Genomic DNA, 27,934 nt, shown 5'->3' with positions numbered 1-27,934 from the left:
GAAGTGGGGGGGAGATAGGATGGGGGGGAAAGGATGAGGAGGGAGTGGTGGGGGAGATAGGATGGGGGGGAAGGATGGGGAGGGAGTGGGGGGGAAGGATGGGGAGGGAGTGGGGGGGGAGATAGGATGGGGAGGGAGTGAGGGGGAGATAGGATGGGGAGGGAGTGGGGGGGGAGATAGGATGGGTAGGGAGTGGGGGTGGAGATAAGATAGGGGGAAGATAGGATGGGGAGGGAGTGGGGGGGAGATAGGATGGGGAGGGAGTGGGGGGGAGGATAGGATGGGAAGGGAGTGGGGGGGGGAGATAGGGATAGGGGGGGGAGAGATAGGATGGGGAGAGAGTGGGGGGGAGATAGGATGGGGAGGGAGTGGGGGGGAGATAGGATGGGGAGGGAGTGGGTGGGGAGTTAGGATGGGGAGGGAGTGGGGGGGAGATAGGATGGGGAGGGAGTGGGGGGGAGATAGGATGGGGAGGGAGTGTGGGGGGGAGATAGGATGGGGGAGGGTGTGGGGGGGGGTGATAGTATGGGGAGGGAGTGGGGGGGGGAGATAGGATGGGGAGGGAGTGGGGGGGAGATAGGATGGGGGAGGGAGTGGGGGGGAGATAGGATGGGGAGGGAGTAGGGGGGGAGATAGGATGGGGAGGGAGTGGGGGGGGGAAGATAGGATGGGGAGGGAGTGGGAGGGGGAGATAGGATGGGGAGGGAGTGGGGGGGAGATAGGATGGAGAGGGAGTGGGGGGGGGAGATAGGATGGGGAGGGAGTGGGGGGAGATAGGATGGGGAGGGAGTGGGCGGCGAGATAGCATGGGGAGGAAGGTGGGGGGGAGATAGGATGGGGGGGAGATAGGATGGAGAGGGGAGTGGGGGGGAGATAGGATGGGGGGAAGATAGGATGGGGGGGAAGATAGGATGGGGAGGAGTGGTGGGTGGAGGGGAGATAGGATGGGGGGGGAAAGGATGGGGAGGGAGTGGGGGGGGAGATAGGATGGGGGGGAAGGATGGGGAGGGAGTGGGGGGGAGATAGGATGGGGAGGGAGTGAGGGGGAGATAGGATGGGGAGGGAGTGGTGGGGAGATAGGATGGGGGGGAGATAGGATGAGGGAGGGAGTGGGGGGGGAGATAGGATAGGGGGGAAGATAGGATGGGGAGGGAGTGGGGGGGAGATAGGATGGGGGGGGAAATAGGATGGTGAAGGAGTGGGGGTGGGAGATAGGATGGGGAGCGAGTGGGGAGGGAGTGGGGGGGAGATAGGATGCGGAGGAAGGTGGGGGGGGAGATAGGATGGGGAGGGAGTGGGGGGGGAGATAGGATGGGGAGGAGTGGGGGGGGAGGAGGATAGGATGGGGAGGGAGTGGGGGGGAGATAGGATGGGGAGGGAGTGGGGGGGAGATAGGATGGGGAGGGAGAGGGGGGGAAATAGGATGGGGGGAGATAGGATGAGGAGGGAGTGTGGGGAGATAGGATGGGGGGAGATAGGATGGGGAGGGAGTGGGGGGAGATAGGATAGGGAGGGAGAGGGGGGAGATAGGATGGGAGGGAGTAGGGGGGAGATAGGATGGGGAGGGAGTGGGGGGGGAGATAGGATGGGGAAGGAGTGGGGGGGGGGAGGGTGTGGGAAGGAAGGGTGAGATAGGATGGGAGTGTGTGGGGGTAGATAGGATGGGGAGGGAGTGGGGGGAGATAGGATGGGGAGGCAGTGGGGTGAGATAGGATGGGGAGGCAGTGGGGGGGGAGATAGGATGGGGAGGGAGTGGGGGGGAGATAGGATGGGGAGGGAGATAGGATGGGGAGGGAGTGGGGGGGGAGATAGGATGGGGAGGGAGTGGGGGGGGAGATAGGATGGGGAGGGAGTGGGGGGGAGATAAGATGGGGAGGGAGTGGGGGGGGAGATAGGATGGGAAGGGAGTGGGGGGGAGATAGGATGAGGGAGGGAGTGGGGGGGGGGAAAGGATGGGGGGGAGATAAGATGGGGAGGGAGTGGGGGGAGATAGGATGGGGAGTGAGTGGGGGGAGATAAAATGGAGAGGGAGTGGGAGGAGATAGGATGGGGAGGGAGTGGGGGGTGAGATAGGATGGGGAGGGAGTGGGGGGGAGATAGGATGGGGAGGGAGTGGGGGGGGAGATAGGATGGGGAGGGAGTGGGGGGAGATTAGGAGTGGGGGAGGGAGTGGGGGGGGAGATAGGACGAGGAGGGAGTGAGGGGAGATAGGATGAGGAGGGAGTGGGGGGAGATAGGATGGGGAGGGAGATAGGAAGGGGGGAGATAGAATGGGGAGGGAGTGGGGGGGAGATAGGATGGGGAGGGAGTAGGGGGGAGTTAGGATGGGAGGGAGTGGGGGGGAGTTAGGATGGGGAGGGAGTGTGGGGGGAGATAGGATGGGGAGGGAGTGGGGGGGGGAGATAGGATGGGGAGGGAGTGGGGGGGGAGATAGGATGGGAAGGGAGTGGGGGGGAGATAGGATGGGGAGGAAGTGGGGGGGGAGATAGGATGGGGAGGGAGTGTTGGGGAGATAGGATGGGGAGGGAGTGGGAGGGGGAGATAGGATGGGGGGGAGATAGGATGGGGAGGGAATGGGAGGGGAGATAGGATGGGGAGGGAGTGGGGGGGGAAGATAGGATGGGCAGAGAGTGGGGGGGGGAGATAGGACAGGGAGGGAGTGGGGGGGAGATACGACGAGGAAGGAGTGGGGGGGAGATAGGACGAGGAGGGAGTGGGGGGGAGATAGGATTGGGAGGGAGTGGTGGGGGGAGATAGGATGGGGAGGGAGTGGGGGGGGAGATAGGACGACGAGGGAGTGGGGGGAGATAGGATGAGGAGGACGAGGAGGGAGTGGGAGGAGATAGGATTGGGAGGGAGTGGGGGGGGGAGATAGGATGGGGAGGGAGTGGGGGGGGAGATAGGATGGGGAGGGAGGGGGGGGGATAGGATGGGGAGCGAGGGGGGGAGATAGGATGGGGAGGGAGTGGGGGGGAGAAAGGATGGGGAGGGGAGTGGGGGGGAGATATGATGGGGGGGAGATAGGATATGGGGAGAGATAGGATGGGAGGATTTGGGGGGGAGATAGGATGGGGAGGGTGTGGGGGGGGGGAGATAAGATGGGGGAGGGAGTGGGGGGGGAGATAGGATGGGGAGGGAGTTGGGGGGAGATAGGATAGGGGGGAGTGGGGGGAGATAGGATGGGGAGGGAGTGGGGGGGGAGATAGGATGGGGAGGGAGTGGGGGGAGGGGGAGTGGGGGGGAGATAGGATGGGGAGGGAGTGGGTGGGGAGTTAGGATGGGGAGGGAGTGGGGGGGGGAGATAGGATGGGGAGGGAGTGGGGGGGAGATAGGATGGGGAGGGAGTGGGGGGGAGATAGGATTGGGGAGGGAGTGGGGGGGAGATAGGATGGGAGGGAGTGGGGGGAGATAGGATGGGGAGGGAGTAGGGGGGGAGATAGGATGGGGAGGGAGTGGGGGGGGAGATAGGATGGGGAGGGAGTGGGGGGGAGATAGGATGGGGAGGGAGTGGGGGGGGAGATAGGATGGGGAGGGAGTGGGGGGGAGATAGGATGGGGAGGGAGTGGGGGGGGAGATAGGATGGGGAGGGAGTGGCGGCGAGATAGGATGGGGAGGAAGTGGGGGGGAGATAGGATGGGGGGGAGATAGGATGGGGAGGGAGTGGGGGGGGAGAGATAGGATGGGGGGAAGATAGGATGGGGAGGGAGTGGGGGGGAGATAGGATGGGGGGGGAAAGGATGGGGAGGGAGTGGGGGGGGAGATAGGATGGGGGGGGAAGGATGGGGAGGGAGTGGGGGGGAAGGATGGGGAGGGGAGTGGGGGGGAGATAGGTTGGGGAGGGAGTGAGGGGGAGATAGGATGGGGAGGGAGTGGGCGGGGAGATAGGATGGGTAGGGAGTGGGGGGGAGATAGGATAGTGGGAAGATAGGATGGGGAGGGAGTGGGGGGGGAGATAGGATGGGGAGGGAGTGGGGGGGAGATAGGATGGGAAGGGAGTGGGTGGGGTGTTAGGATGGGGAGGGAGTGGAGGGGGGAGATAGGATGGGGAGGGAGTGGGGGGGGAGATAGGATGGGGAGGGAGTGTGGGGGGGAGATAGGATGGGGAGGGTGTGGGGGGGAGATAGGATGGGGGAGGGAGTGGGGGGGGAGATAGGATGGGGAGGGAGTGGAGGGGAGATAGGATGGGGAGGGAAGTGGGGGGGGTGATAGGATGGGGAGGGAATGGGGGGGGAGATAGGATGGGGAGGGAGTGGGGGGGGAGATAGGATGGGGAGGGAGTGGGGGGGGAGATAGGATGGGGAGGGAGATAGGATGGGGAGGGAGTGGGGGGGAGATAGGATGGGGGGGAAGATAGGATGGGGAGGGAGTGGGGGGGGGAGATAGGATGGGGGGGGGAAAAGGATGGGGAGTGAGTGGGGGGGGAGATAGGATGGGGGGGGAAGGATGGGGAGGGAGTGGGGGGGAGATAGGATGGGGAGGGAGTGAGGGGGAGATAGGATGGTGAGGGAGTGGTGGGGAAGATAGGATGGGGGGGGAAGTGGGGGGGGGGAGATAGGATGGGGAGGGAGGTGGGGGGGAGATAGGATGGGGGAGGGAGTGGTGGGGGAGATTGGATGGGGGGGAGATAGGATGGGGAGGGAGTGGGGGGGGGAGATAGGATAGGGGGGGAAGATAGGATGGGGAGGGAGTGGGGGGAGATAGGATGGGGGGGGAAATAGGATGGGGAGGGAGTGGGGGGGAGATAGGATGGGGAGGGAGTGGGGAGGGAGTGGGGGGAGATAGGATGGAGAGGGAGTGGGGAGGGACATAGGATGGGGGGGGAGAAGATAGGATGGGGAGCGAGTGGGGAGGGAGTGGGGGGAGATAGGATGCGGAGGAAGTGGGGGGGAGATAGGATGGGGAGGGAGTGGGGGGAGATAGGATGGGGAGGGAGTGGGGGGGGGAGATAGGATGGGGAGGGAGTGGGGGGGAGATAGGATGGGGAGGGAGTGGGGGGGAGATAGGATGGGGAGGGAGTGGGGGGAGAGATAGGATGGGGAGGGAGTGGGGGGGAAATAGGATGGGGGAGATAGGATGAGGAGGGAGTGGGGGAGATAGGATGGGGGGAGATAGGATGGGGAGGGAGTGGGGGAGATAGGATAGGGAGGGAGTGGGGGGAGATAGGATGGGGAGGGAGTAGGGGGGAGATAGGATGGGGAGGGGAGTGGGGGGAGAAGGATGGGGAGGGAGTGGGGGGGAGATAGGATGGTAGTGTGTGGGGGGTAGATAGGATGGGGAGGGAGTGGGGGGAGATAGGATGGGGGAGGCAGTGGGGGTGAGATAGGATGGGGAGGCAGTGGGGGGGAGATAGGATGGGGAGGGATTGGGGTGGAGATAGGATGGGGAGGGAGATAGGATGGGGAGGGAGTGGGGGGGGAGATAGGATGGGGAGGGAGTGGGGGGGAGATAGGATGGGGAGGGAGTGGGGGGGAGATAAGATGGGGAGGGAGTGGGGGGAGGAGATAGGATGGGAAGGGAGTGGGGGGGAGATAGGATGGGGAGGGAGTGGGGAGGGGAAAAAGGATGGGGGGGGAGATAAGATGGGGAGGGACTGGGGGGAGATAGGATGGGGAGTGAGTGGGGGGAGATAAAATGGAGAGGGAGTGGGGGGAGATAGGATGGGGAGGGAGTGGGAGGTGAGATAGGATGGGGAGGGAGTGGGGGGGAGATAGGATGGGGAGGGAGTGGGGGGGAGATAGGATGGGAAGGGAGGTGGGGGAGATAGGATGGGGAGGGAGTGGGGGGGGGAGATAGGACGAGGAAGGAGTGAGGGGAGATAGGACGAGGAGGGAGTGGGGGGAGATAGGATGGGGAGGGAGTGGGGGGGGAGATAGGATGGGGAGTGAGTGGGGGGGATAGGATGGGAAGGGAGTGGGGGGGATAGGATGGGGAGGAGTGGGAGTGGATAGGATGGGGAGGGAGTGGGGGGGAGATAGGATGGGGAGGGAGTGGGGGGGGAGATAGGATGGGGAGGGAGTGGGGGGGGGAGATAGGATGGGGAGGGAGTGGGGGGGAGATAGGATGGGGAGGGAGTGGGGGGGAGATAGGATGGGGAGGGAGTGGGGGGGAGATAGGATGGGGAGGGAGTGGGGGGGAGATAGGATGGGGAGGGAGTGGGGGGGGAAATAGGATGGGGAGGGAGTGGGGGGAGATAGGATGGGGAGGGAGTAGGGGGGGAGATAGGATGGGGAGGGAGTGGGGGGGGAGATAGGATGGGGAGGGAGTGGGGGGGGAGTTAGGATGGGCAGGGAGTGGGGGGGAGTTAGGATGGGGAAGGAGTGGGGGGGAGTTAGGATGGGGAGGGAGTGGGGGGGGAGTTAGGATGGGGAGGGAAGTGGGGGGGGATATAAGATGGGGAGGGAGTGGGGGGGAGATAGGATGGAAGGGAGTGGGGGGGAGATAGGATGGGGAGGGAGTGTTGGGAGATAGGATGGGGAGGGAGTGGGGGGGAGATAGGATGGGGAGGGAGTGGGGGGGAGTTAGGATGGGGAGGGTGTGGGGGGGAGTTAGGATGGGGAGGGAGTGGGGGGGAGTTAAGATGGGGAGGGAGCGGGGAGGGAGATAGGATGGGGAGGGAGTGGGGAGGGAAGATAGGATGGAGAGGGAGAAAGTGGGGGGAAGATAGGATGGAAATGGAGAAAGTGGGGGGATATAGGATGGATAGGGAGAAAAGTGGGGGGTAGATAGGATGGAGAGGGAGAAAGTGGGGGGTAGCTAGGATGGAGAGGAAGAAAGTGGGGGGGAAGATAGGATGGAGAGGGAGAAAGTGGGGGGGGATAGAGGATGGAGAGGGGAGAAAAGTGGGGGGGACTAGAGGATGGAGAGGGAGAAAGTGGGGGGATAGAGGATGGAGAGGGAGTGGGGATGGGGAGGGAGTGGGGATGGGGAGGGAGTGGGGGGAGAGAGGGTGAAGAGGGAGGTGGAGAGAGAGGGTGGAGAGGGAGAAGGGGGAGATAGGATGGAGAGGGAGTGGGGGGGGGAGATAGGATGGAGAGGGAGTGGGGGGGGAGATAGGATGGAGAGGGAGAAAGTGGGGGGGGGGGGGAAAGGATGGATAGAGAGGAAGTGGGGGGAGAGAGGATGGATAGAGAGAAAGTGGGGGGGAGGGAGAGCATGGATAGAGAGAAAGTGGGGGGAGAGAGAGGATGGATAGAGAGAAAGTGGGGGGAGAGAGAGGATGGATAGAGACAAAGTGGGGGGGAGAAAGGATGGATAGAGAGAAAGTGGGGGGGATAGAGGGTGGAGAGGGAGAAGGGGGGAGAGAGGATGGAGAGGGAGTGGGGATGGGGAGGGAGTGGAGGGGGGAGCCAGGATGGAGAGGGATTGGGGGGAGAGAGGATGGAGAGGGAGTGGGGGGAGAGGGTGGAGATGGAGGGCTATAGGATGGAGAGGGAGTGGGGAGGAGATAGGATGGAGAGGGAGTTGGGGGGGATATAGGATGGAGAGTGAGTGGGGGGGAGATAGGATGGAGAGGGAGTGGGGGGAGATAGGATGGAGAGGGAGTGGGGAAGGGAGATAGGATGGAGAGGGAGTGGGGAAGGGAGATAGGATGGAGAGGGAGTGGGGGGGAGATAGGATGGAGAGGGAGTGGGGGGGGAGATAGGATGCAGAGGGAGAAAGTGGGGGAGAGAGGATGGAGAGGGAGAAGGGAAGTGGGGGGAGGGAGGATGAAGAGGGAGAAGGGGGATAGAGGATGGTGAGGCAGTGGGGATGGGGAGGGAGTGGGGATGTAGAGGGAGGATAGAGAGGGAGTGGGGGGGAGAGAGGGTGGGAGGGGAGACAGGATGGAGAGGGAGAGAGGGTGGAGAGAGGCAGTGGGGGGTGGGATGGAGAGAGAGGATGGAAATGGGGATGGAGGAGGGAGTGGGGGGGGAGAGAGAGGATGGTGAGGGATTTGGGGGAGATAGGATGGGGAGGGGAGATAGGGTGGGGAGCAAGTGGGGGGAGATAGGATGGGGAGGGAGTGGGGATGGAGAGGCAGTGGGGTGGGGAGAAAGGATAGAGAGGGAGAGAGGAAGGAGAGGGAGTGGAGGGAGTGGGGGAGAGAGGATGAAGAGGGAAGTGGGGATGGGGAGGGAGTGGGGATGGAGAGGATTGGAGGGGGGAGCCAGGATGGAGAGGGATTGGGGGAAGAGAGGGTGGAGAGGGAGTGGGGGAGAAAGGATGAAGAGGGAGTGGGGATGGGGATTGAGTGGGGATGGAGAGGGAAAGGAGGGGGGAGCCAGGATGGAGAGGGATTGGGGGGGAGAGAGGATGGAGAGGGAGTGGGTGGAGAGGGAGGGAGATAGGATGGAGAGGGAGTGGGGATGGATAGGCAGTTGGGGGTGGGGAGTGAGGATGGAGAGGGAGTGGGGGAAAGGGAGGATGGAGAGGGAGTGGGGGGAAGAGAGATTGGGGGAAGGATGGAGAGGGAGTGGGGGGTGATATAGGATGAAGAGGGAGTGGGGGGAGAGAGGATGTGAAGGGGGGGAGAGAGGATGGAGAGGGAGTGGGGGGAGAGAGGATGGAAAGATAGTGGGGGGGAGAGAGGATGGAGAAGGAGCGGGGGGGAGACAGGATGGAGAGGGAGTGGTGGGGAGACAGGATGGATGGGGATGGAGAGGGAGTTGGAGGAGAGAGGATGGATAGGGAGTGCAGGAGAGAGGATGGAGAGGAGTGAGGGAGAGGGAGGGGGATGGAGAGGGTGTGGGGGTAGTGAGGATGGAGTGGGAGTGGGGGGAAGAGGATGGAGGGGAGTGGTAGAAATTGGGGGGGGGAGGAGAGAGGGGGAGAGGATGGGTGTAGAAGGAGGATGAGTAGAGAGGGATGATGAGTAGAGAGGGAGTTGGGGTGGAGAGAGAGTGGGGGGGAGTTAGGATGGAGAGGGAGTGGGGGGGAGATAGGATGGAGAGGGAGAAAGTGGGGGGGGGGGCGAAAGGATGGATAGAGAGGAAGTGGGGGGGAGGGAGGATGGATAGAGAGAAAGTGGGGGGAGAGAGAGGATGGATAGAGAGAAAGTGGGGGGAGAGAGAGGATGGATAAAGACAAAGTGGGGGGAGAGAGGATGGATAGAGAGAAAGTGGGGGGGGGGGGTAGAGGGTGGAGGGGGAGAAGGGGGGGAGAGAGGATGGAGAGGGGAGTGGGGATGGGAGAGGGAGTGGAGGGGGGAGCCAGGATGGAGAGGGATTGGGGGGAGAGAGGATGGAGAGGGAGTGGGGGGGAGAGGGTGGAGATGGAGGGAGATAGGATGGAGAGGGAGTGGGGGGGAGATAGGATGGAGAGGGAGTGGGGGGGAGATAGGATGTAGAGGGAGTGGGGGGATATAGGATGGAGAGTGAGTGGGGGGGGGGAGATAGGATGGAGAGGGAGTGGGGGGGGAGATAGGATGGAGAGGGGAGTGGGGAAGGGAGATAGGATTTAGAGGGAGTGGGGAAGGGAGATAGGATGGAGAGGGAGTGGGGGGGGGAGATAGGATGGAGAGGGAGTGGGGGGGGGAGATAGGATGGAGAGGGAGTGGGGGGGAGATAGGATGCAGAGGGAGAAAGTGGGGGAGAGAGGATGGAGAGGGAGAAAGTGGGGGGGAGGGAGGATGAAGAGGGAGAAGGGGGGATAGAGGATGGTGTGGCAGTGGGGATGGAGAGGGAGTGGGGATGTAGAGGGAGGATAGGAGGGTGGAGAGGGAGTGGGAGGGGAGAAAGGATGGAGGGGGAGAGAGGGTGGAGAGGCAGAGGGGGTGGGAGGGAGAGAGAGCATGGAATGGGGATGGAGAGGGAGTGGGGGGAGAGAGAGGATGGTGAGGGATTTGGGGGAGATAGGATGGGGAGGGGAGATAGGGTGGGGGAGCAAGTGGGGGGAGATAGGATGGGGAGGGAGTGGGGACAGAGAGGTAGTGGGGTGGGGAGAAAGGATAGAGAGGGAGAGAGGAAGGAGAGGGGAGTGGAGGGAGTGGGGGAGAGAGGATGAAGAGGGAGTGGGGATGGGGAGGGAGTGGGGATGGAGAGGGATTGGAGGGGGGAGCCAGGATGGAGAGGGGATTGGGGGGAGAGAGGGTGGAGAGGGGAGTGGGGGAGAGAGGATGAAGAGGGAGTGGGGATGGGGATTGAGTGGGGATGGAGAGGGAAAGGAGGGGGGGAGCCAGGATGGAGAGGGATTGGGGGAGAGAGGATGGAGAGGGAGTGGGTGGAGAGGGAGGGAGATAGGATGGAGAGGGAGTGGGGGACGGATTAGGCAGTGGGGGTGGGGAAGAGAGGATGGAGAGGGAGTGGGGAAGGGAGATAGGATTTAGAGGGAGTGGGGGAAGGGAGATAGGATGGAGAGGGTAGTGGGGGGGGGGAGATAGGATGGAGAGGGAGTGGGGGGGGAGATAGGATGGAGAGGGAGTGGGGGGGAGATAGGATGCAGAGGGAGAAGTGGGGGAGAGAGGATGGAGAGGGAGAAAGTGGGGGGGAGGGAGGATGAAGAGGGAGAAGGGGGGATAGAGGATGGTGAGGCAGTGGGGATGGAGAGGGAGTGGGGATGTAGAGGGAGGATAGAGAGGGTGGAGAGGGAGTGGGAGGGGAGATAGGATGGAGGGGGAGAGAGGGTGGAGAGGCAGTGGGGGTGGGAGGGAGAGAGAGGATGGAATGGGGATGGAGAGGGAGTGGGGGGAGAGAGAGGATGGTTAGGGATTTGGGGGAGATAGGATGGGGAGGGGAGATAGGGTGGGGAGCAAGTGGGGGGAGATAGGATGGGGAGGGGAGTGGGGACAGAGAGGTAGTGGGGTGGGGGAGAAAGGATAGAGAGGGAGAGAGGAAGGAGAGGGAGTGGAGGGAAGTGGGGGAGAGAGGATGAAGAGGGAGTGGGGATGGGGAGGGAGTGGGGATGGAGAGGGATTGGAGGGGGGAGCCAGGATGGAGAGGGATTGGGGGGAGAGAGGGTGGAGAGGGAGTGGGGGAGAGAGGATGAAGAGGGAGTGGGGATGGGGATTGAGTGGAGGGATGGAGAGGGGAAAGGAGGGGGGAGCCAGGATGGAGAGGGATTGGGGGAGAGAGGATGGAGAGGGAGTGGGTGGAGAGGGAGGGAGATAGGATGGAGAGGGGGTGGGGACGGATAGGCAGTGGGGGTGGGGAGAGAGGATGGAGAGGGAGTGGGGGAAAGAGAGATTGGGGGAAGGATGGAGAGGGGGAGTAAGGAGGGAGAGGGGGGAGAGGATGTAGAGGGAGTGGGGTGTGATATAGGATGAAGAGGGAGTGGGGGGAGAGAGGATGGGAAGGGGGAGAGAGGATGGATAGATAGTGGAGGGGGAGAGGATGGAGAAGGAGTGGGGGGGAGACAGGATGGAGAGGGAGTGGGGGGGAGACAGGATGGAGAGGGAGTGAAGATGGATGGGGATGGAGAGGGAGTTGGGGGAGAGAGGATGGATAGGAAGTGCAGGAGAGAGGATGGAGAGGGAGTGAGGGAGAGGGAGGATGGAGAGGGTGTGGGGGTAGTGAGGATGGAGTGGGAGTGGGGGGGAAGAGGATGGAGGGGAGTGGTAGAAATTGGGGGGGGAAGGAGAGAGAGGGGGAGAGGATGGGGGTAGAAGGAGGATGAGTAGAGAGGGAGTAGGGGTGGAGAGAGAGGATGGAGAGGGAGTGGGGGTGGGTAAGAATGAATGGAGAGGGAGTGGGGGTGTGGGGAGAGAGGATGGAGAGGGAGTGGGGGTGGGGAGAGATGGAGAGGGGGTGGGTGTGGTGAGAGAGGATGGAAAGGGAGTGAGGGTGGGGAGAGTGGATGGAGAGGGTAGTGGGGGTGGGGAGAGAGGGTGGAGAGAGAGTGAGGGTGGGGAGAGAGGGTGGAGAGAGAGTGAGGTGGGGAGAGAGGGTGGAGAGGGAGTGGGGTGGGGATAGAGGATGGAGAGGGAGTGGGGGAGAGTGGGTGGAGAGGGAGTGCGGGGGAGAGAGGCTGAGAGGAGAGAGGGTGGGGGGAGAGGGAGGAGAGAGAAGGGGGGAAGGAGGGAGAGGGGGGATAGGATGGAGTGGGGATGGAGAGGAGTGGGGGGAGAGAGGATGGAGAGGGAGTGGGGGATAGAGGATGGAGAGGGAGTGGGGGAGAGAGGATGGAGAGGGAGTGGGGGGATAGAGGATGGAGAGGAAGTGGGGGAGAGAGGATGGAGAGGGTAGTGGGGGGAGAGAGAGGGGATGAGAGGCAGTGGGGGTGGGGAGAGAGGATGGAGAGGGAGTGGGGAGATAGGATAGAGTGGGGATGGAGAGGGAGTGAAGGGCAGAGAGTGGAGAGGGACTGGGGGGAGAGGATAGAGAAGGAGTGGTCTTGGAGATCCAGTGGGGGTGGGGAGAGAGGATGGAGAGGCAGTGGGGGGTGGTGAGAGAGGATGGAGTGGAGTGGAGAGGGGAGTGGGGATGGAGAGGGAGTGGGGGATGGAGAGGGTAGTGGGGATGGAGAGGGATTGGGGATGGAGAGGGAGTAGGGATGGAGAGGGAGTGGGGGATAAGATGGAGTGGGGGATAGCATGGAGTGGGGATGCAGAGGGAGTGAGGGGCAGAGAGTATGGAAAGGGAATGGGGGAGGGAGGATAGAGAAGGAGAAGGGTTGGAGAGGCAGTGGGGGTGGGGAGAAGAGAGGATAGAGAGGGAGTGGGGATGGGGAGGGAGTAGGGATGGAGAGGGAGTGGGGGGAGAGAGAGGATTGAGTGGGGATGGAGAGGGAGTGGGGGGGAGAGAGGATGGAAAGGGAGTAAGAGGAGAGGGGATGGAAAGGGAGAGAGGATGGAGAGGGAGTGGGGGGAGAGGGTGGAGACGGAGGGAGATAGGATGGAGAGGGAGTGCGGGGAGATAGGATGGAGAGGGAGTGGGGGGGGGGAGATAGGATGGAGAGGGAGTGGGGGGGGAGATAGGATGGAGAGGGAGTGGGTGGAGATAGGATGGAGAGGGAGTGGGGGGGGAGATAGGATGGAGAGGGAGTGGGGGGGGAGATAGGATGGAGAGGGAGTGGGTGGAGATAGGATGGAGAGGGAGTGGAGAAGGGAGATAAGATGGAGAGGGAGTGGGGGGGGAGATAGGATGGAGAGGGAGTGGGGGGGGAGATAGGATGGAGAGGGAGTGGGGGGAGATAGAATGGAGAGGGAGTGGGGGGCGATAGGATGGAGAGGTAGTGGGGGGGAGATAGGATGGAGAGGGAGTGGGGGGGGAGATAGGATGCAGAGGGAGAAAGTGGGGGAGAGAGGATGGAGAGGGAGAAAGTGGGGGGGGAGGGAGGATGAAGAGGGAGAGGGGGGGATAGAGGATGGTGAGGCAGTGGGTATGGGGAGGGAGTGGGGATGTAGAGGGAGGATAGAGAGGGAGTGTTGGGAGAGAGGGTGGAGAGGGAGTGGGGGGAGAGAGGGTGGAGAGGGAGTGGGAGGGGAGACAGGATGGAGAGGGAGAGAGGGTGGAGAGGCAGTGGGGGTGGGAGGGAGAGAGAGGATGGAATGGGGATAGAGAGGGAGTGGGGGGGAGAGAGAGGATGGTGAGGGATTGGGGGGGAGATAGGATGGGGAGGGGAGATAGGGTGTGGAGCAAGTGGGGGGAGATAGGATGGGGAGGGAGTGGGGACGGAGAGGCAGTGGGGGTGGGGAGAAAGGATAGAGAGGGAGTGGGGGGTGAGAGGATGGAGAGGGAGTGGAGGGAGTGGGGGAGTGAGGATGAAGAGGGGATGGGGAGGGAGTGGGGATGGAGAGGGATTGGAGGGGGGAGCCAGGATGGAGAGGGAATGGGGAAGAGAGGGTGGAGAGGGAGTGGGGGGAGATAGGATGGGGAGGGTGGGGGGGAGATAGGATGGGGAGGGTGGGGGTGGAGATAGGATGGGGATGGAGTGGGGGGGAGATAGGATGGGGAGGGAGTGGGGGGAGATAGGATGGGGAGGGAGTGGGGGGGAGATAGGATGGGGAGGGAGTGGGGGGGGGAGATAGGATAGGGAGGGAGTGGGGGGAGATAGGATGGGGAGGGAGTGGGGGGGAGATAGGATGGGGAGGGAGTGGGGGGGTATATAGGATGGAGAGGGAGAAAGTGGGGGGTAGATAGGATGGAGAGGGAGAAAGTGGGGGGTAGATAGGATGGAGAGGAAGAAAGTGGGGGGAAGATAGGATGGAGAGGGAGAAGTGGGGGGGATAGAGGATGGAGAGGGAGAAAGTGGGGGGGATAGAGGATGGAGAGGGAGAAAGTGGGGGGATAGAGGATGGAGAGGGAGTGGGGATGGGGAGGGAGTGGGGGGTGAGAGGGTGAAGAGGGAGTGGGGAGAGAGAGGGTGGAGAGGGAGAAGGGGGAGATAGGATGGAGAGGGAGTGGGGGGGGAATTGGATGGAGAGGGAGTGGGGGGGGAGATAGGATGGAGAGGAGAAGTGGGGGGGGCGAAAGGATGGATAGAGAGGAAGTGGGGGGGAGAGAGGATGGATAGAGAGAAAGTGGGGGGAGGGAGAGGATGGATAGAGAGAAAGTGGGGGGAGAGAGAGGATGGATAGAGAGAAGTGGGGGGAGAGAGAGGATGGATAGAGACAAAGTGGGGGGAGAAAGGATGGATAGAGAGAAAGTGGGGGGGATAGAGGGTGGAGAGGGAGAAGGGGGGAGAGAGGATGGAGAGGGAGTGGGGGGGATATAGGATGGAGGGTGAGTGGGGGGGGGGAGTTAGGATGGAGAGGGAGTGGGGGGAGATAGGATGGGGAGGGTGGGGGGGAGATAGGATGGGGAGGGTGGGGGTGGAGATAGGATGGAGATGGAGTGGGGGGGAGATAGGATGGGGAGGGAGTGGGGGGAGGTAGGATGGGGAGGGAGTGGGGGGGAGATAGGATAGGGAGGGAGTGGGGGGAGATAGGATGGGGAGGGAGTGGGGGGGAGATAGGATGGGGAGGGAGTGGGGGGGGGATATAGAATGGAGAGGGAGAAAGTGGGGGGTAGATAGGATGGAGAGGGAGAAAGTGGGGGGTAGATAGGATGGAGAGGAAGAAAGTGGGGGGAAGATAGGATGGAGAGGGAGAAAGTGGGGGGGATAGAGGATGGAGAGGGAGAAAGTGGGGGGGATAGAGGATGGAGAGGGAGAAAGTGGGGGGATAGAGGATGGAGAGGTAGTGGGGATGGGGAGGGAGTGGGGATGGGGAGGGAGTGGGGGGAGAGAGGGTGAAGAGGGAGTGGGGAGAGAGAGGGTGGAGAGGGAGAAGGGGGAGATAGGATGGAGAGGGAGTGGGGGGGGGAATTGGATGGAGAGGGAGTGGGGGGGGAGATAGGATGGAGAGGGAGAAAGTGGGGGGGGGGCGAAAGGATGGATAGAGAGGAAGTGGGGGGGAGAGAGGATGGATAGAGAGAAAGTGGGGGGAGGGAGAGGATGGATAGAGAGAAAGTGGGGGGAGAGAGAGGATGGATAGAGAGAAAGTGGGGGGAGAGAGAGGATGGATAGAGACAAAGTGGGGGGAGAAAGGATGGATAGAGAGAAAGTGGGGGGGATAGAGGGTGGAGAGGGAGAAGGGGGGAGAGAGGATGGAGAGGGAGTGGGGGGAGAGGGTGGAGATGGAGGGAGATAGGATGGAGAGGGAGTGGGGGGGATATAGGATGGAGGGTGAGTGGGGGGGGGGGAGATAGGTGGTGAGGGAGTTGGGGGAGATAGGATGGAGAGGGAGTGGGGAAGGGAGTTGGATGGTGAGGGAGTGGGGAAGGGAGATAGGATGGAGAGGGAGTGGGGGGGGGAGATAGGATGGAGAGGAAGTGGGGGGAGATAGGATGCAGAGGGAGAAGTGGGGGAGAGAGGATGGAGAGGGAGAAAGTGGGGGGGGAGGATGAAGAGGGAGAAGGGGGGATAGAGGATGGTGAGGCAGTGGGGATGGGGAGGGAGTGGGGATGTAGAGGGAGGATAGAGAGGGAGTGGGGGGGAGAGAGGGTGGAGAGGGAGTGGGAGGGGAGACAGGATGGAGAGGGAGAGAGGGTGGGGAGGCAGTGGGGGTGGGAGGGAGAGAGAGGATGGATGGGGATGGAGAGGGAGTGGGGGGGAGAGAGAGGATGGTGAGGGATTGGGGGAGATAGGATGGGGAGGGGAGATAGGGTGGGGAGCAAGTGGGGGGAGATAGGATGGGGAGGGAGTGGGGACGGAGGCAGTGGGGTGGGGAGAAAGGATAGAGAGGGAGAGAGGAAGGAGAGGGAGTGGAGGGAGTGGGGGAGAGAGGATGAAGAGGGAGTGGGGATGGGGAGGGAGTGGGGATGGAGAGGGATTGGAGGGGGGAGCCAGGATGGAGAGGGATTGGGGGAAGAGAGGGTGGAGAGGGAGTGGGTGGAGAGGGAGGGAGATAGGATGGAGAGGGAGTGGGGATGGATAGGCAGTGGGTGTGGGGAGTGAGGATGGAGAGGGAGTGGGGGAAAGGGAGGATGGAGAGGGAGTGGGGGGAAGAGAGATTGGGGGAAGGATGGAGAGGGGGAGTAAGGAGGGAGAGGGGGGAGAGGATGGAGAGGGAGTGGGGGGTGATATAGGATGAAGAGGGAGTGGGGGGAGAGAGGATGTGAAGGGGGGGAGAGAGGATGGAGAGGGAGTGGGGGGAGAGAGGATGGATAGATAGTGGGGGGGAGAGAGGATGGAGAAGGAGTGGGGGGAGACAGGATGGAGAGGGAGTGGGGGGGAGACAGGATGGATGGGGATGGAGAGGGAGTTGGGGGAGAGAGGATGGATAGGGAGTGCAGGAGAGAGGATGGAGAGGGAGTGAGGGAGAGGGAGGATGGAGAGGGTGTGGGGGTAGTGAGGATGGAGTGGGAGTGGGGGGAAGAGGATGGAGGGGAGTGATAAAATTGGGGGGGGGGGGAAGGAGAGGGAGGGGGAGAGGATGGGGGTAGAAGGAGGATGAGTAGAGAGGGATGATGAGTTGAGAGGGAGTTTGGGTGGAGAGAGAGTGGGGGGGAGATAGGATGGAGAGGGAGTGGGGGGGGGCAGATAGGATGGAGAGGGAGAAAGTGGGGGGGGCGAAAGGATGGATAGAGAGAAGTGTGGGGGGGGGAGGATGGATAGAGAGAAGTGGGGGGAGAGAGAGGATGGATAGAGAGAAAGTGGGGGGAGAGAGAGGATGGATAAAGACAAAGTGGGGGGAGAGAGGATGGATAGAGAAAGTGGGGGGAGAGAGGATGGATAGAAAGAAAGTTGGGGGGATAGAGGGTGGAGAGGGAGAAGGGGGGAGAGAGGATGGAGAGGGAGTGGGGATGGGGAGGGAGTGGAGGGGGGAGCCAGGATGGAGAGGGATTGGGGGGAGAGAGGATGGAGAGGGAGTGGGGGGAGAGGGTGGAGATGGAGGGAGATAGGATGGAGAGGGAGTGGGGGGAGATAGGATGGAGAGGGAGTGGGGGGGAGATAGGATGGAGAGGGAGTGGGGGGGATATAGGATGGTGAGGGAGTAGGGAAGGGAGATTAGGATGTAGAGGGAGTGGGGAAGGGAGATAGGATGGAGAGGGAGTGGGGGGGGGAGATAGGATGGAGAGTGAGTGGGGGGGAGATAGGATGGAGAGGGAGTGGGGGGGAGATAGGATGCAGAGGGAGAAAGTGGGGGAGAGAGGATGGAGAGGGAGAAAGTGGGGGGGGGGGATGAAGAGGGAGAAGGGGGGATAGAGGATGGTGAGGCAGTGGGGATGGGGAGGGAGTGGGGATGTAGAGGGAGGATAGAGAGGGAGTGGGGGGGAGAGAGGGTGGAGAGGGAGTGGGAGGGGAGACAGGATGGAGAGGGAGAGAGGGTGGGGAGGCAGTGGGGGTGGGAGGGAGAGAGAGGATGGAATGGGGATGGAGAGGGAGTGGGGGGAGAGAGGATGGATAGGGAGTGCAGGAGAGAGGATGGAGAGGGAGTGAGGGAGAGGGAGGATGGAGAGGGAGTGGGGGAAGAGGATGGAGGGGAGTGATAAAATTGGGGGGGGGGAAGGAGAGGGAGGGGAGATGATGGGGGTAGAAGGAGGATGAGTAGAGAGGGATGATGAGTAGAGAGGGAGTTTGGGTGGAGAGAGAGTGGGGGGGAGATAGGATGGAGAGGGAGTGGGGGGGGGCAGATAGGATGGAGAGGGAGAAAGTGGGGGGGGCGAAAGGATGGATAGAGAGGAAGTGGGGGGGAGGGAGGATGGATAGAGAGAAAGTGGGGGGAGAGAGAGGATGGATAGAGAGAAAGTGGGGGGAGAGAGAGGATGGATAAAGACAAAGTGGGGGGAGAGAGGATGGATAGAGAAAGTGGGGGGAGAGAGGATGGATAGAAAGAAAGTTGGGGGGATAGAGGGTGGAGAGGGAGAAGGGGGGAGAGAGGATGGAGAGGGAGTGGGGATGGGGAGGGAGTGGAGGGGGGAGCCAGGATGGAGAGGGATTGGGGGGAGAGAGGATGGAGAGGGAGTGGGGGGAGAGGGTGGAGATGGAGGGAGATAGGATGGAGAGGGAGTGGGGGGAGATAGGATGGAGAGGGAGTGGGGGGGAGATAGGATGGAGAGGGAGTGGGGGGGATATAGGATGGAGAGGGAGTAGGGAAGGGAGATAGGATGTAGAGGGAGTGGGGAAGGGAGATAGGATGGAGAGGGAGTGGGGGGGGGGAGATAGGATGGAGAGTGAGTGGGGGGGGAGATAGGATGGAGAGGGAGTGGGGGGGAGATAGAATGCAGAGGGAGAAAGTGGGGGAGAGAGGATGGAGAGGGAGAAAGTGGGGGGGAGGGAGGATGAAGAGGGAGAAGGGGGGAAAGAGGATGTGAGGCAGTGGGGATGGGGCGGGAGTGGGGATGTAGAGGGAGGATAGAGAGGGAGTGGGGGGGGAGAGAGGGTGGAGAGGGAGTGGGAGGGGAGATAGGATGGAGAGGGAGAGAGGTTGGAGAGGCAGTGGGGGTGGGAGGGAGAGAGAGGATGGAATGGGGATGGAGAGGGAGTGAGGGGGAGAGAGAGGATGGTGAGGGATTTCGGGGAGATAGGATGGGGAGGGGAGATAGGGTGTGGAGCAAGTGGGGGGAGATAGGATGGGGAGGGAGTGGGGACGGAGAGGTAGTGGGGTGGGGTGAAAGGATAGAGAGGGAGAGAGGAAGGAGAGGGAGTGGAGGGAGTGGGGTAGAGAGGATGAAGAGGGAGTGGGGATGGGGAGGGAGTGGGGATGGAGAGGGATTGGAGGGGGGAGCCAGGATGGAGAGGGTTTGGGGGGAGAGAGGGTGGAGAGGGAGTGGGGGAGAGAGGATGAAGAGGGAGTGGGGATGGGGATTGAGTGGTGATGGAGTGGGAAAGGAGGGGGGAGCCAGGATGGAGAGGGATTGGGGGGAGAGAGGATGGAGAGGGAGTGGGTGGAGAGGGAGGGAGATAGGATGAAGAGGGAGTGGGGAAGGATAGGCAGTGGGGGTGGGGAGAGAGGATGGAGAGGGAGTGGGGGAAAGGTAGGATGGAGAGGGAGTGGGGGGAAGAGAGATTGGGGGAAGGATGGAGAGGGGGAGTAAGGAGGGAGAGGGGGGAGAGGATGTAGAGGGAGTGGGGGGTGATATAGGATGAAGAGGGAGTGGGGGGAGAGAGGATGGGAAGGGGGGAGAGAGGATGGAGAGGGAGTGGGGGGAGAGAGGATGGATAGATAGTGGGGGGGAGAGGATGGAGAAGGAGTGGGGGGAGACAGGATGGAGAGGGAGTGGGGGGAGACAGGATGGAGAGGGAGTGAGGATTGATGGGGATGGAGAGGGAGTTGGGGAGAGAGGATGGATAGGAAGTGCAGGAGAGAGGATGGAGAGGGAGTGAGGGAGAGGGAGGATGGAGAGGGTGTGGGGGTAGTGAGGATGGAGTGGGAGTGGGGGGAAGAGGATGGAGGGGGAGTGGTAGAAATTGGGGGGGGGAAGGAGAAAGAGGGGGAGAGGATGGGGGTAGAAGGAGGATGAGTAGAGAGGGAGGATGAGTAGAAAGGGAGTTGGGGTGGAGAGAGAGGATGGAGAGGGAGTGGGGGTGGGTAGAATGGATGGAGAGCGAGTGGGAGTGGGGAGAGAGGATGGAGAGGGAGTGGGGGTGGGGAGAGATGGAGAGGGGGTGGGGGTGGTGAGAGAGGATGGAAAGGGAGTGAGGGTGGGGAGAGTGGATGGAGAGGGAGTGAGGGTGGGGAGAGAGGGTGGAGAGAGAGTGAGGGTGGGGAGAGAGGGTGGAGAGAGAGTGAGGGTGGGGAGAGAGGGTGGAGAGAGAGTGAGGGTGGGGAGAGAGGGTGGAGAGGGAGTGGGGTGGGGATAGAGGATGGAGAGGGAGTGGGGGGAGAGAGGGTGGAGAGGGAGTGCGGGGGAGAGAGGCTGAGAGGAGGAGAGAGGGTGGGGGGAGAGGGAGGAGAGAGAATGGGGGGAAGGAGGGAGAGGGGGGAGAGGATAGAGTTGGGATGGAGAGGGAGTGGGGGAGAGAGGATGGAGAGGGAGTGGGGGGATAGAGGATGGAGAGGGAGTGGGGGGAGAGAGGATGGAGAGGGAGTGGGGGGAGAGAGAGGGGATGGAGAGGCAGTGGGGGTGGGGAGAGAGGATGGAGAGTGAGTGGGGAGATAGGATAGAGTGGGGATGGAGAGGGAGTGAGGGGCAGAGAGTGGAGAGGGACTGGGGGGGAGAGGATAGAGAAGGAGTGGGGTTGGAGAGCCAGTGGGGGTGGGGAGAGAGGATGGAGTGGGAGTGGAGAGGGAGTGGGGATGGAGAAGGAGTGGGGATGGAGAGGGAGTGGGGATGGAGAGGGATTGGGGATGGAGAGGGAGTGGGGATGGAGAGGGAGTGGGGGATAAGATGGAGTGGGGGATAGCATGGAGTGGGGATGCAGAGGGAGTGAGGGGCAGAGAGTATGGAGAGGGAATGGGGGAGGGAGGATAGAGAAGGAGAGGGGTTGGAGAGGCAGTGGGGGTGGGGAGAAGAGAGGATAGAGAGGGAGTGGGGATGGGGAGGGAGTAGGGATGGAGAGGGAGTGGGGGAGAGAGAGGATTGAGTGGGGATGAGAGGGAGTGGGGGGGGGAGAGAGGATGGAAAGGGAGTAGGAGGAGAGGGGATGGAAAGGGAGAGAGGATGGAGAGGGAGTGGGGGGAGAGGGTGGAGATGGAGGGAGATAGGATGGAGACGGAGTGGGGGGGAGATAGGATGGAGAGGGAGTGGGGGGGAGATAGGATGGGAGGGAGTGGGTGGAGATAGGATGGAGAGGGAGTGGGGAAGGGAGATAGGATGGAGAGGGAGTGGGGGGGGGGAGATAGGATGGAGAGGGAGTGGGTGGAGATAGGATGGAGAGGGAGTGGGGAAGGGAGATAAGATGGAGAGGGAGTGGGGGGGAGATAGGATGGAGAGGGTGTGGGGGGAGATAGGATGGAGAGGGAGTGGGGGGGAGATAGAATGGAGAGGGAGTGGGGGGGCGATAGGATGGAGAGGTAGTGGGGGGGAGATAGGATGGAGAGGGAGTGGGGGGAGATAGAATGGAGAGGGAGTGGGGGGGCGATAGGATGGAGAGGTAGTGGGGGGGAGATAGGATGGAGAGGGAGTGGGGGGGAGATAGGATGCAGAGGGAGAAAGTGGGGGAGAGAGGATGGAGAGGGAGAGAGTGGGGGGGAGAGAGGATGAAGAGGGAGAAGGGGAGATAGAGGATGGTGAGGCAGTGGGGATGGGCAGGGAGTGGGGATGTAGAGGGAGGATAGAGAGGGATTGTTGGGAGAGAGGGTGGAGAGGGAGTGGGGGGGAGAGAGGGTGGAGAGGGAGTGGGAGGGGAGACAGGATGGAGAGGGAGAGAGGGTGGAGAGGCAGTGGGGGTGGGAGGGAGAAAGAGGATGGAATGGGGATGGAGAGGGAGTGGGGGGGAGAGAGAGGATGGTGAGGGATTGGGGGGAGATAGGATGGGGAGGGGAGATAGGGTGTGGAGCAAGTGGGGGGAGATAGGATGGGGAGGGAGTGGGGACGGAGAGGCAGTGGGGGTGGGGAGAAAGGATAGAGAGGGAGTGGGGGGTGAGAGGATGGAGAGGGAGTGGAGGGAGTGGGGGAGTGAGGATGAAGAGGGAGTGGGGATGGGGATGGAGTGGGGATGGAGAGGGATTGGAGGGGGGAGCCAGGATGGAGAGGGATTGGGGGAAGAGAGGGTGGAGAGGGAATGGGGGAGAGAGGATGAAGAGGGAGTGGGGATGGGGAGGGAGTGGGGATGGAGAGGGAATGGAAGGGGGAGCCAGGATGGAGTGGGAGTGGGTGGAGAGGGAGGGAGATAGGATGGAGAGGGAGTGGGGACGGATAGGCAGTGGGGGTGGGGAGAGAGGATGGAGAGGGAGTGGGGGAAAGGGAGGATGGAGAGGGAGTGGGGGGAAGAGAGATTGGGGGAAGGATGGAGAGGGGGAGTAAGGAGGGAGAGGGGGAGAGGATGGGGAGGGAGTGGGGGGTGATATAGGATGAAGAGGGAGTGGGGGGAGAGAGGATGGGAAGGGGGGGATATAGGATGGAGAGGGAGTGGGGGGGAGAGAGGGTGGATAGGTAGTGGGGGGGAGAGAGGATGGAGAGGGAATGGGGGGAGACAGGATGGAGAGGGAGTGGGGGGGAGACAGGATGGAGAGGGAGTGAGGATGGATGGGGATGGAGAGGGAGTTGGGGGACAGAGGATGGATAGGGAGTGCAGGAGAGAGGATGGAGAGGGAGTGAGGGAGAGGGAAGATGGAGAGGGTGTGGGGGTAGTGAGGATGGAGTGGGAGTGGGGGGAAGAGGATGGAGGAGAGTGGTAGAAATTGGGGGGGAGGAGAGAGAGGGGGAGAGGATGGGGGTAGAAGGAGGATGAGTAGAGAGGGAGGATGGGGGGGAGAGGGAAAAAAGCGAAAGGTGGAGAGAGCATGGAGAGGGAGTTGGGGTGGAGAGAGAGGATGGAGAGGGACTGGGGGTGTAGAGAATGAATGGAGAGGGAGTGGGGGTGGGGAGAGAGGATGGAGAGGGAGTGGGGGTGGGGAGAGATGGAGAGGGGGTGGGGGTGGTGAGAGAGGATGGAAAGGGAGTGAGGGTGGGGAGAGTGGATGGAGAGGGAGTGGGGGTGGGGAGAGAGGGTGGAGAGAGAGTGAGGGTGGGGAGAGAGGGTGGAGAGAGAGTGAGGGTGGGGAGAGAGGGTGGAGAGGGAGTGGGGATAGAGGATGGAGAGGGAGTGGGGGAGAGAGGGTAGAGAGGGAGTGCGGGGGAGAGAGGCTGAGAGGAGGAGAGAGGGTGGGGGGAGAGGGAGGAGAGAGAATGGGGGGAAGGAGGGAGAGGGGGGAGAGGATGGAGTGGGGATGGAGAGGGAGTGGGGGGAGAGAGGATGGAGAGGGAGTGGGGGGATAGAGGATGGAGAGGGAATGGGGGAGAGAGAGGGGATGGAGAGGCAGTGGGGGTGGGGAGAGAGGATGGAGAGAGAGTGGGGAGATAGGATAGAGTGGGGATGGAGAGGGAGTGAGGGGCAGAGAGTGGAGAGGGACTGGGGGGGAGAGGATAGAGAAGGAGTGGGGTTGGAGAGCCAGTGGGGGTGGGGAGAGAGGATGGAGAGGCAGTGGGGGTGGTGAGAGAGGATGGAGTGGGAGTGGAGAGGGAGTAGGGATGGAGAGGGAGTGGGGTTGGAGAGCCAGTGGGGGTGGGGAGAGAGGATGGAGAGGCAGTGGGGGTGGTGAGAGAGGATGGAGTGGGAGAGGGAGGGAGATAGGATGGAGAGGGAGTGGGGACGGATAGGCAGTGGGGGTGGGGAGAGAGGATGGAGAGGGAGTGGGGGAAAGGGAGGATGGAGAGGGAGTGGGGGGAAGAAAGATTGGGGGAAGGATGGAGAGGGGGAGTAAGGAGGGAGAGGGGGAGAGGATGGGGAGGGAGTGGGGGTGATATAGGATGAAGAGGGAGTGGGGGGAGAGAGGATGGGAAGGGGGGATATAGGATGGAGAGGGAGTGGGGGGGAGAGAGGGTGGATAGGTAGTGGGGGGGAGAGAGGATGGAGAGGGAATGGGGGGAGACAGGATGGAGAGGGAGTGGGGGGAGACAGGATGGAGAGGGAGTGAGGATGGATGGGGATGGAGAGGGACTTGGGGGACAGAGGATGGATAGGGAGTGCAGGAGAGAGGATGGAGAGGGAGTGAGGGAGAGGGAAGATGGAGAGGGTGTGGGGGTAGTGAGTATGGAGTGGGAGTGGGGGGAAGAGGATGGAGGGGAGTGGTAGAAATTGGGGGGGAGGAGAGAGAGGGGGAGAGGATGGGGGTAGAAGGAGGATGAGTAGAGAGGGAGGATGGGGGGGAGAGGGAAAAAAGCGAAAGGTGGAGAGAGCATGGAGAGGGAGTTGGGGTGGAGAGAGAGGATGGAGAGGGACTGGGGGTGTAGAGAATGAATGGAGAGGGAGTGGGGGTGGGGAGAGAGGATGGAGAGGGAGTGGGGGTGGGGAGAGATGGAAAGGGGGTGGGGGTGGTGAGAGAGGATGGAAAGGGAGTGAGGGTGGGGAGAGTGGATGGAGAGGGAGTGGGGGTGGGGAGAGAGGGTGGAGAGAGAGTGAGGGTGGGGAGAGAGGGGTGGAGAGAGAGTGAGGGTGGGGAGAGAGGGTGGAGAGGGAGTGGGGATAGAGGATGGAGAGGGAGTGGGGGAGAGAGGGTGGAGAGGGAGTGCGGGGGAGAGAGGCTGAGAGGAGGAGAGAGGGTGGGGGGAGAGGGAGGAGAGAGAATGGGGGGAAGGAGGGAGAGGGGGGAGAGGATGGAGTGGGGATGGAGAGGGAGTGGGGGGAGAGAGGATGGAGAGGGAGTGGGGGGATAGAGGATGGAGAGGGAGTGGGGGGGAGAGAGGGGATGGAGAGGCAGTGGGGGTGGGGAGAGAGGATGGAGAGGGAGTGGGGAGATAGGATAGAGTGGGGATGGAGAGGGAGTGAGGGGCAGAGAGTGGAGAGGGACTGGGGGGGAGAGGATAGAGAAGGAGTGGGGTTGGAGAGCCAGTGGGGGTGGGGAAAGAGGATGGAGAGGCAGTGGGGGTGGTGAGAGAGGATGGAGTGGGAGTGGAGAGGGAGTAGGGATGGAGAGGGAGTGGGGTTGGAGAGGGAGTGGGGATGGAGAAGGAGTGGGGATGGAGAGGGAGTGGGGATGGAGAGGGAGTGGGGATGGAGAGGGAGAGTGGGGATGGAGAGGGAGTGGGGATGGAGAGGGAGTGGGGGATAGGATGGAGTGGGGGATAGGATGGAGTGGGGGATAAGATGGAGTGGGGGATAGCATGGAGTGGGGATGCAGAGGGAGTGAGGGGCAGAGAGTATGGAGAGGGAATGGGGGAGGGAGGATAGAGAAGGAGAGGGGTTGGAGAGGCAGTGGGGGTGGGGAGAAGAGAGGATAGAGAGGGAGTGGGGATGGGGAGGGAGTGGGGATGGAGAGGGAGTGGGAGAGAGAGAGGATTGAGTGGGGAAGGAGAGGGAGTGGGGGGGAGAGAGGATGGAAAGGGAGTAGGAGGAGAGGGGATGGAAAGGTAGTGGGGATTGAGAGGGAGTGGGGGGGAGAGAGGATGGAGATGCAGTGGGGGATAGGATGGAGTGGAGATGGGGGGATAGGATGGAGTGGGGATGGAGATGGAGTGAGGGGCAGAGAATATAGAGAGGGAATGGGGGGAGCGAAGATAGAGAAGGAGTGGGGTTGGAGAGTCAGTGGGGGTGGGGAGAGAGGATGGAGAGGGAGTGGGGATGGAGAGGGAGTGGGGGGGAGAGAGGGTGGAGATGGAGTTGGATAGGATGGAGTGGGGATGGGGGGATAGGATGGAGTGGGGATGGAGATGGAGTGAGGGGCAGAGAGTATAGAGAGGGAATGGGGGGAGCGAGGATAGAGAAGGAGTGGGGTTGGAGAGGCAGTGGGGGTGGGGAAGAGGATGGAGAGGGAGTGGGGATGGAGAGGGTGTGGGGGGGAGAGAGGATTGATTGGGGATGGAGAGGTAGTGTGGGGGGGAGGGGATGGAGAGGGAGTGGGGGGAGAGAGGATGGAGAGGGAGTGGGGGGAGAAAGGAGGGAGTGGTGTGGGGAGAGAGTAGGGAGAGAGAGCGGGGGGAGGAGAGAGGATGGGGGGATTGGGAGGAGAGAGGATGTGGGATTGGGAGGAGAGAGGATGGGGAGAGGGAGTGAAGGATGGGGGGAGAGGGAGAATGGAGGGAGAGGGAGAATGGGGGGAGAGGGAGGGGAGAATGGGGGGAGAGGGAGGGGGAGAAGAGAGAATGAGGGGGAGAGGGAGGGGAGAGGATGGGGTAGAGGGAGGAGAGAGGATGGGGGAAGAGGGAGGGGAGAGGATGGGGGAGAGGGTGGAGAGAGGATTAGGGGAGAGGGAGGAGAGAGAATTAGGGGAGAGGGAGGAGAGAGAATTAGGGGAGAGGGAGGAGAGAGAATTAGGGGAGAGGGAGGATGGAGAGGGAGTGGGGATGGAGAGGGAGTTGGGGGGGAAAGAGGATGGAGAGGCAGTGAGGGAGAGGGAGTGGATGGAGATGGAGTGGATGGAGAGGGAGTGGGGGGAGAGGGAAAAAAAGCATAGAAAAAAAGAAGAAGAGGTGGGCAGTTTGATTTAATTTGTTTTATAAATATTTTTTCATGTGTCCCGGTTTTACATTTGACAATCTGGTCACCCTAGGTCTGGCCCAAGACCAGGAAGGTATCTCACCTACGTACACCAGCGGCCACACACAGGCGTAGCGTTACTCCTCACACACTTTGGGGGGGGGGGGCTGTCTTGTGGACAGCGGGTGGTTAGGTGCCCAGGGCAGCCTCATAACTTTGGGGGAACCTCACTGGGGTGTGGACAAGGTGGTGGTGGCTTGCACTGTGGAGGTACTGTGTGGGTACGGCCTTGCATGGCCTTGTTATTATAGTGCTGTGTGTTTATATGTTAGTAAATACGTTGTTATATACTCAGTGTGTGTTTATATGTTAGTAAATACGTTGTTATATACTCGGTGTGTGTCTATATGTTAGTAAATACGTTGTTATATACTCAGTGTCTGTCTATACTGTATGTTAGTAAATACGTTGTTATATACTCGGTGTGTGTCTATATGTTAATAAATACGTTGTTATATACTCGGTGTGTGTTTATATGTTAATAAATATGTTGTTATATACTCGGTGCGTGTGTACTGACTATTGGGTCCTGTGAGGGGTAATCCTACTATGTTAGGATCTCTCTCAGGTGGAGGCGCTGTGTACCAACGAACGTGATCACCCAGGCTCCCAGCGGCGGAGGACCAGGCCTCCTGTTAGCCACGCAGGTAATGGCAGAACAGGTAGTTTCTCTTAGCTACAGTAGAAAAAGCCGAAAAAGGCAGTGCACTGCCAAAAAACAGGAGGAGGCTCACAAGTACATTAAAAAGGTTTATTCCATGAAGGGATCAAACATCATCCCCAGATAGCAGCAAAAAAGCACCACACCAACGCGTTTCGGGCCGTGTGCCCTTTATCAAGGTTTCTCTTAGCTAGGGGTTAATGGGGGATATAGAGATAGATAAACCTACCATACACATTTTAAGTTATGGTGGGTGAAAAAGGCGACAAAAAACCTCCAGCGTTAGCATATAGCCAATAAAGAATATCACTTGTGAGCACATTCACATGTCTCAGATAGGTCTGCAACCCAGCCTTTCAACTATTATCATCTAGCATACAGTGCTCCCACTGCAGCAAGGGATTCTGGGAAATTACATGCAAATGAGAACACAATGTGTCACCTTTTGCCTGAAATCCATTTACATGGAACCCGTGTGTGTATTACATTAGTTGTATAACAGTCTCAGGGGTCATGTCGTATCCAGGTTACCTCCTTCATATCAACATTGGCCAAAAGGGAGGAACTGAAGCAGCTTTACTGAGATATATTAAGGAACAAGAGGAGTATACACAACTACATGCAGCAGAAACTATCTTTCCCTAGCACGGTGCCTGGGAAATGTTACTGTCTTGTTTCTAATCCACACAGTATGTGACACGTGATCCGTTTTGAAGTCTAAAACTACAACTCCCATGATCCCCTTAGTCTGAGCATGCG

The 27,934-nt window shown here is 61.3% G+C and overlaps 1 protein-coding gene across 3 annotated transcripts in view; it reads left to right on the top strand.

The window, feature by feature from the left end:
- LOC142466812 (uncharacterized) overlaps nucleotides 1-27,934 on the top strand; it is a 557,357-nt gene that overhangs the window by 137,082 nt on the left and 392,341 nt on the right. The window lies entirely within an intron of this gene.

The sequence above is a fragment of the Ascaphus truei genome, chromosome 15, assembly GCF_040206685.1.
Source record: "Ascaphus truei isolate aAscTru1 chromosome 15, aAscTru1.hap1, whole genome shotgun sequence".
NCBI classification, from domain to species: Eukaryota; Metazoa; Chordata; class Amphibia; order Anura; family Ascaphidae; genus Ascaphus; species Ascaphus truei.
Note: the sequence above shows the minus strand (reverse complement) of the source record. Positions and strands in the feature narration are given on the sequence as shown.